At 43.1% G+C, this 7,522-nt stretch overlaps 1 long non-coding RNA gene across 3 annotated transcripts; it reads right to left on the bottom strand.

Annotated features, from left to right (window-relative positions):
- Positions 1–743: 743 nt before the first annotated feature.
- Positions 744–7,164, bottom strand: LOC129640745 (uncharacterized). Of its 3 annotated transcripts, XR_008708943.1 has the most exons (5): positions 6,956–7,164; positions 4,377–4,431; positions 2,834–2,922; positions 2,124–2,201; positions 744–1,494 (listed from the first exon to the last, which is right to left on the bottom strand). It is a non-coding gene; the product is annotated as an uncharacterized LOC129640745 (long non-coding RNA). The 3 variants fall into 3 exon arrangements; XR_008708944.1 differs by lacking the exon at positions 2,124–2,201; XR_008708942.1 differs by lacking the exons at positions 2,124–2,201; positions 4,377–4,431.
- Between the last annotated feature and the right edge of the window lie 358 nt (positions 7,165–7,522).

Genomic DNA, 7,522 nt, shown 5'->3' with positions numbered 1-7,522 from the left:
AGAAGAAAAAGAGGAGTAAAAAGGACAACACGGCACAGCTTCCAGAAACCAGACCCTTTCCCAAACCACCCCCTTTCCACACCCATCTTGCTTCTTCCCATGTGTCGCAATCTGCTGTCATAATTCAACTGCAAATACACGTGTGTGCTCAGTCATTTCAGGCATGTCCGATTCAGTGCATCCCTATGGACTGTAGCCCACCAGGATTCTCTGTCCATGGGATTCTCCATGCAACAATACTGGAGTGGGTTGTCTTGCCCTCCTCCAGGCGATCTTCCTGACCTAGGGATCAAACTTTTATCCCTAGTCTTCGGTGTGTCCTAAATTGGCAGATGGGTTCTATACCACCAGAGTCACCTGGGAAGCACCCTGCTACAAATATACTTAACAGGAAATGCACTCCAGGCCTGTTTGGTCTCTCGTCAATCAAAAACCACCAAGATTTGGTCAGAACTGAAAAATTCAAACAATAAAATCTTTGTAAAGACAAACTACACTCAAGGAATCTGTATGCCCCCAACCAGTTCAGCCACAAACGACTCCAAAGGGGAGAGTCTAACTCTTTCTGGGGAGAGGGGTGCCCCACTCCCAGCCCGATGGTCGTTAGGTCCCCCAGCATGGCTTTTGCTCTAGGCCAAAGCTGTCCAGTGAAGTGTACTATGGACTACAAACTCAAGCTCCGTATAATACCTTAAATTTTCTAGTAGCCACATTTAAAAACATAAAGAAGCAGATGAAATTAATTTTCAAATTATATTTTAATCCAGTAAACAAAAAGTATTATCATTTCAACATGTGATCAATATGTCACAAGTCATGGCTGGCGTGCAGGTAAGTCTGACCTTATTTTGATGACTAAATACATTCCTTTCTAAGACAAAGTGCCACTCCTAGGATGGGAAGCTAAAATGGGAACCCCTTTACCTTGGGAGTAAGCCTGTCAGGTAAAACACAAGACATCTAGTTAAATTTGGTTCTCAGTGAATAATTTTTTAGTGTAAGTACATCCCAAGTATTGCAGGAGATGGACTTCTACTAAAAAAAGAAAAAAAAAGTTTTCATTGTTTCCCAAAAATTCAAATTTAACTGGGATTCGTGTATTTCTGTTTGGTAAATCCAGCCACCTAAAAAGCATGATTAGAACGGATTCCTTCTTTAGCTAAAAGAGAGTACATCAGTGGTGAGTGAACACAGCTCTCTCCCATCAGGGCCAGAGTTAACGATCACGGGAGGATGACGTGTCATCAGGTGGCCAGTAGGGTTCAGAAGTGCAAACGTGCGTCTTCCTTGGCCCAGCACAGACCACAAGGTACTGGCAACCCCACAAAAGACGAGGCGATAAAGGCAGAGGAGATGAAGGCAGAGGGAGAAAACATGGCCAGTTCAGGAAGCAGCAGAAGGTGATGGTGCCCAGGAGGTCACAGGCCAGCCTGCTGGGGAGCCTCACAATTCAAGGTGTGAAGCGCTCTTCCCAGGGTTCAGTGGTGATCACACCTGCAGGAAGGTGCACAGCTAAGCAGTAGGGGGTCACTGAAGCCCAGTGGCTACTCTGCTCCACCCTTGTTTCTTTTCCATGAAGTTTACAAAATATCTGTACATCCTGTACTCCCATGAACCTTGTACAAGACCTTGATCTTAATGCAGCATCTGCACCTTTCCAACCTGCTGTAGGATTTTCTTTACCAATCAAATTGTTCTTTATTTTTACTTTATGTACTAAGAACTCTCACAATGGGTGACGAGAGAGAAGTATTGTGTCCGACTTATTAGATATTCCTTAGTATCTTCCAAGTGAGAGTGGTGAAACATGCCCCCCAAATTCCTAAAATTCCTCAGAATTGCAAAACAGTAGTGCCTGGTTAAAGCTAAGGGGCACGGTGGGCCCAGAACCTTGGGGGAGATGTGTTTCAGGTTAATTTAGGATTGAGCATGTGTATGGCTTGGAGGAATGATTCAGAGCATCTCATACAGTAGATCAGGGTGGACCTTAAGAAACTCCAGTTTTAACCACTTCCCAGGTGATGCTAACACGGCTGGTCCAGTGATGACACTTTGAGAACCACTGACTTACACAAGGAGACAGCTTCCACAGAAACTGAAACGGCACTTTTTGAGACACTTACTCTATTTTATTCTGAGAGCTTCCTCACATGGAAAACCCAGATGCCAACTTGAAAATTAGCAGAGTAGCTCTTCCACAACTAAGGTTGTAAAGAAAAAACAATATGGAGATGCATTGGAAGGGAGAGATAGAGTCTAGTCAGGACCCATACTCCTGATGGGTGACCCAGAATTAGGAGGGGACATTACCAACTTGGTATCTTCCCTGGGAGGACATGCTGAGCACCTGAGCCCTGGTGACCTGAATGAGGAAGACAAGCCCCCATATCTTGATTTGAAACCAGCAGAGCTATGTCTGGGAGAGAGCTGGGGGCTGTGGTAAGCCAAGACCCCATGCTTAGTAGGTTAGTGCCAAACTTACTGACGCTGAATGTTGTCGGTAATGATGCTCAATGTAGCCACAGGTCACATGGGAAAGAGAATTATATACTAATTTTAGGACACGTGCCAAAGGGGCAAGGATTTCTTGAAACTTTATCCAGGGATGAAATCACTTGACATTTAAAAAAATCCTCCCTGTACCCAGCTGTCCCAGTGCTAGAAGGAGACTTTTCTGACATTCCTCACTTACCTTGCTAGCACTGCTTGCCCTGCTATGTCTCTGTGTTCCCTGTGGAACAGACATATCCAGCCCAGCCACGTCCACAACGCTCCTCCAAAATGGCTTTGCCCTCAAGGGCCTGGATTCCCACACAATCGCCTCCTTTCCTACCATTCACGGTGGGTGGACTCAGCCGTGACTTGCATCCCCTCAAGGTGAGTCCCACTCCAGGTCAGCTCCAGCCAGAAGTACACCTGCAACTGTTGAGGTGGGGCTTACATTCAGCTGCACTGGGGGCCAGCCAGACCCACCAGCATGCCCAAAGCAAATGCAGGTCCATCTAACAGAACACCAAACTCAGCCTACACAGGAGACACCCTGGATTTCCTGTCTCTGGTGACCTGGGGGAGCTGTTCCTTTGGGCCGCCTAGGAGACACTCTACAAACATCCACTTATTCAACATGGAGACATAGTTCATCTACCTAATATTAATGCATAGAAACAAAAAGGCAACATAAAGAGACAAAGAATCTATGCTAAATGAACAGCTAAGACATAAACTCAGAAAAAGAACTAAACAAGATGGAGATAAATAATCTACATCAAATGACTGCAAAGTAAGGGTCATAAAGATATTTACTGGGTCTTCCCTGCTGGTTCATTTGTTAAGATTTTCCGGACAATGTAGGCAACAAGGGTTCAACCCGTGGTCTGGGAACTAAGATCCCAGGCTGCGGGGCAAGTAAAGCTGCATGTCACAGCTGTTGAACTCATGTACCCTAGAGCCTGTGCTCCACAAGAGAAGACAGAACGATGGGAAGCCCACACACCAAAACTGAGTGCAGCCCCCACTCTATGCAACTAGAGAAAGCCAATGACACAGCAAGCCCCAGTGGACCCATTAAATAAACGAATAAAAGATATTGACTTCTATCAGGGGAAGCATGAAAGAACAGAGTGAGAACTCCACAAAGAGGCAATAAGTATAAAAAAGAACTGATTATAATGGAAGAATACAATAACTGACACGAAAAATACAGCAGATGAGTCAAGAGATTGGATGACTCAGAGGACAGATCAGTAAGCTGACACACAGAGCAGTGCCGGTGCACTGGGCTGACCCAGAGGGAGGGGGCGGGGCCTCAGGACGGGGAGCACATGTGCACCCGTGGCGGATTCATGTCAATGTACGGCAGAACCACTACCGTACTGTAAAGTAATTAGCCTCCAATTAAAATAAATATTTATATTTAAAAAAAAGACAAAGAAATACAGAGTAGTGGAAATCACCCGATCTGAGCACCAAAAAGAAGAAAAGAAGCCAAAAAATTGAGGATAGTTTAAGGCCATTTGGTGGATATCAAACATACTAATATTCACATTATAGGAATTCAAGGAGAAGAGAGAAAGATAAACTCTCCCTTGAAGAAACAATGACTGAAAATTTCCCTATATTGTTGAAGGAAACACACCCAGGTCCAAGAAGCACAGAGAGTCCAACACAGGGTAAACCAAAGGAGAAACATGCCAAGACATATACTGATCAAACTAAGAAAAACTTAGCAAAAAGAGAAAATAGTAAAAGCAGAAAGGGAAAAGCAACAAATAACAAGGGAATCCCCATAAGTTTAACAGCTGATCTTTCTGAAGAAACGCTGCAGGCCAGAAGGGTGTGGCATGATATACTTAAAGTTATGAAAGGGAAAAACTTACCAGCAAGACTACTCCAACCAGCTACGACCTCACTCAGATTCAAAGAACTCAGTACCTTTACAAATAAGCAAAAGTTAAAAAATTCAGCACCACCAAAGTAGCTTTACAACAAATATTAAAGGATGCTCTCTAGGCAGGAAATAGAAGGGAGTGAATAGACATGGAAAAAAAACAGAATAATAAAGTAAATAATAGTATCATGCATAGCAATAATTACCTTACCTATAAATGGATAAAATGGTCCAACTGAAACACAGACTGGCTGAATGGAAACAAAAACAAGCCCCATATAAATGGTGTCCATAATACATCCACCTCAGACCTAGGGACACACACGGACTAAAACGGAGGGCCTGGAAAAAAGGTATTCCATGCAAATAGAAATCAAAAGAAAGCTGGAGTAGCAATTCTCATCTCAGATAAAATAGACTTTTAAATAAAGACTATTACAAGAGACAAGGAAAGACACTACATAATGATAAAGAGATCGATCCAGGAAGAGGATAGTGCAATAATAATACACACACATCCAACACAGGAGCACCTAAATACGTAAGACAAATACAAATAACCATAAAACAGGGAATCGACAGTAAGAAAATAATACTAGGGGACTTTACCACCCCACTTATACCAATGGACAGATCATCCACAAAGAAAATTAATATAGAAACATAAGCCTTAAATCACACATTAGACTAGATGGACCTTATTGATATCTTTAGCATATTCCATCACCAAACAGCAGAATACATTTTTTTTTTCTCAAGTGCACATGAAACACTCTCTGGAATGGATCACATCTTGGGTCACAAATCAAGCCTTGCAAAATTTAAGAAACTGAAATCACAGCAAGCATCTTTTCTGATCACACTGATACATGATTAGGGATCATTTATAGGAAAATTTGTAAAAAACACAAATACATGGAGAAATCAAACAGGTCACTGAAGAAATCAAAGAGGAAATTTAAAAATACCTAAAAACAAATGGCAATGAATAAATGACAACCCAAAACCTATGTGATGCAATAAATCAATGCTAAGAGGGAAGTTTATAGCAATACAAGAAGCCTACCTCAAGAAATGAAAAGAACATCAAATAAACAACCTAATCTAACACCTAAAGAACCTAGAAAAAGAGGAAAATGGCCACAAAACCTCCAAAGTTAGCAGAAGGAAAGAAATCATAAAGATCAGAGCAGAAATAAATGGAAATGAAGGAAACACGAGCAAAGAGAATAAAACAATAAGATACGTCTTGGAGAACATAAACAAACTTGACAAATCATTAGCCGGACTCATCAGGAAAAACAAGGAGAAGACTCAAAACAACTTGAAATGAAAAAGGAGACGTTACAACAGACCACAAAGAAAGACAAAGGGTCATAAGAGACAATTAGAAATAACTGCATGACAAGAAAATGGATATCCTGGAACAAAAGGACAAATTCTTAGAAAAGTACAATCTTCTAAAGACTGAACCAGGAACAAATAGAAAATATGAATAAATCAAGCACAATAATTGAAATATTATTTAAATTAAAATAAATTAAATATTAATTTAAATAAATTAATTCAATAGTTAATTTAATCAATATAATAGATTACTTTATAATATTAATATAATACATAATTTAATATTTAATGATTAAATTAATTCAATAATTTAATTTAATAATTTCCATTATTAAATTAAAAAATATTCAATTATTCAAGGACAAAGGAATCGTCCCATTGGGACAATCTGGTATCCATGTGGGAAGGTAAGTTGGATCCCTACCTCACAAAACACCACCAAACCAATTAGACACATATTAAAAACCAACAATTGAAGGAAAAACTTTACAAAATTTGGAACAATTTTTGATGAGGGAATATCTTTTCTTTAAATTGAGGTATTGTTGATTTATAATAATTTGTTTGTTTAAGGTGTACAGCAAAGTGATTCAGTGATTCAGCCTCTCAGGTGCTTCCTTGGACAAAATGCATTCCCTTTGGGAGGTCCCTGGGCCATGCCCTCAGAACAGCTGCTGCTGCTAAGTTGCTTCAGTCATGTCGGACTCTGTGCGACCCCATAGACCCACCAGGCTCCCCTGTCCCTGGGATTCTCCAGGCAAGAACACTGGAGTGGGTTGCCATTTCCTTCTCCAATGCATGAAAGAGAAAAGTGAAAGGGAAGTCGCTCAGTCCTGTCCGACTCTCTGCGACCCAATGGACTGCAGCCTACAAGGCTCCTCTGCCCATGGGACTTTCCAGGCAAGAGTACTGGAGTGGGTTGCCATTGCCTTCTCTGTCAGAACAGCTAAGAATCCTGAATAGGCAAAGCAGCAAGCATATGGTGGTGCTTGTGGGGGGGTTTTAGACTGAATAAATTATTCTAACAATATAAGAAACTGGAGAAGGCAATGGCACCCCACTCCAGTGTTCTTGCCTGGAGAATCCCAGGGACAGGGGAGCCTGGTGGGCTGCCGTCTATGGGGTCGCACAGAGTCAGACACGACTGAAGTGACTTGGCAGTAGAAGTGGTAGCAATACAAGAAACAAGTCCAGAGGTTAAGAGAGGATCTCCAAACCTACCTTCAAACAGGAGGTCTTGCTCCCTTGAATGTGGGTGTGTGAAACAGCGCTTGGGAAAGGAAGAGGTGTGTCATGAATATTTTGTCTGCAGAGGACAAAGCGGTGTGTAGAGAGGATGTGCAGGCACGTCCCAGGACACTGAGCACACGGACACATGGACTGGACTCTCAGTTCTGCTCTGGGGGCATCACACTCTCTCTACCCCGGACACAGGGTGAGCAGCTCGCACGTATCCTGGAGAGTATGGTCACATGACCTGGACCTGGCCAATCGGTGTGTTCCATCCTCCCTGGCCACCGTGAGTGGCTCAGGACTGGGGCGGTGACCAATCAGGGCCCAGGGCCGGGCCTCACACTGGAATCAAGGGAAGAGGAGGGCTGGTTTTGCCGGAAGGGGTGAGGCCGGGTGAGGTCAGGCTACAGCTGTGGGAGGGGAGTGAGTTCAGCCTGGGGCAGTTGGTGGCCTTCCTGCGCCCCGTCAGGGCAGAGCCGCCGGCCTGAGAAGGAGGGCGCTGCTGAGCCCGGGGGTTGAGAGCGCCGGTTCCTGCTGTGGTCCCGGAGCTCCCCT

The sequence above is a fragment of the Bubalus kerabau genome, unplaced genomic scaffold, assembly GCF_029407905.1.
Source record: "Bubalus kerabau isolate K-KA32 ecotype Philippines breed swamp buffalo unplaced genomic scaffold, PCC_UOA_SB_1v2 scaffold_40, whole genome shotgun sequence".
Classification (NCBI taxonomy): domain Eukaryota; kingdom Metazoa; phylum Chordata; class Mammalia; order Artiodactyla; family Bovidae; genus Bubalus; species Bubalus kerabau.
This window is presented reverse-complemented; position numbering and strand designations above follow the sequence as displayed.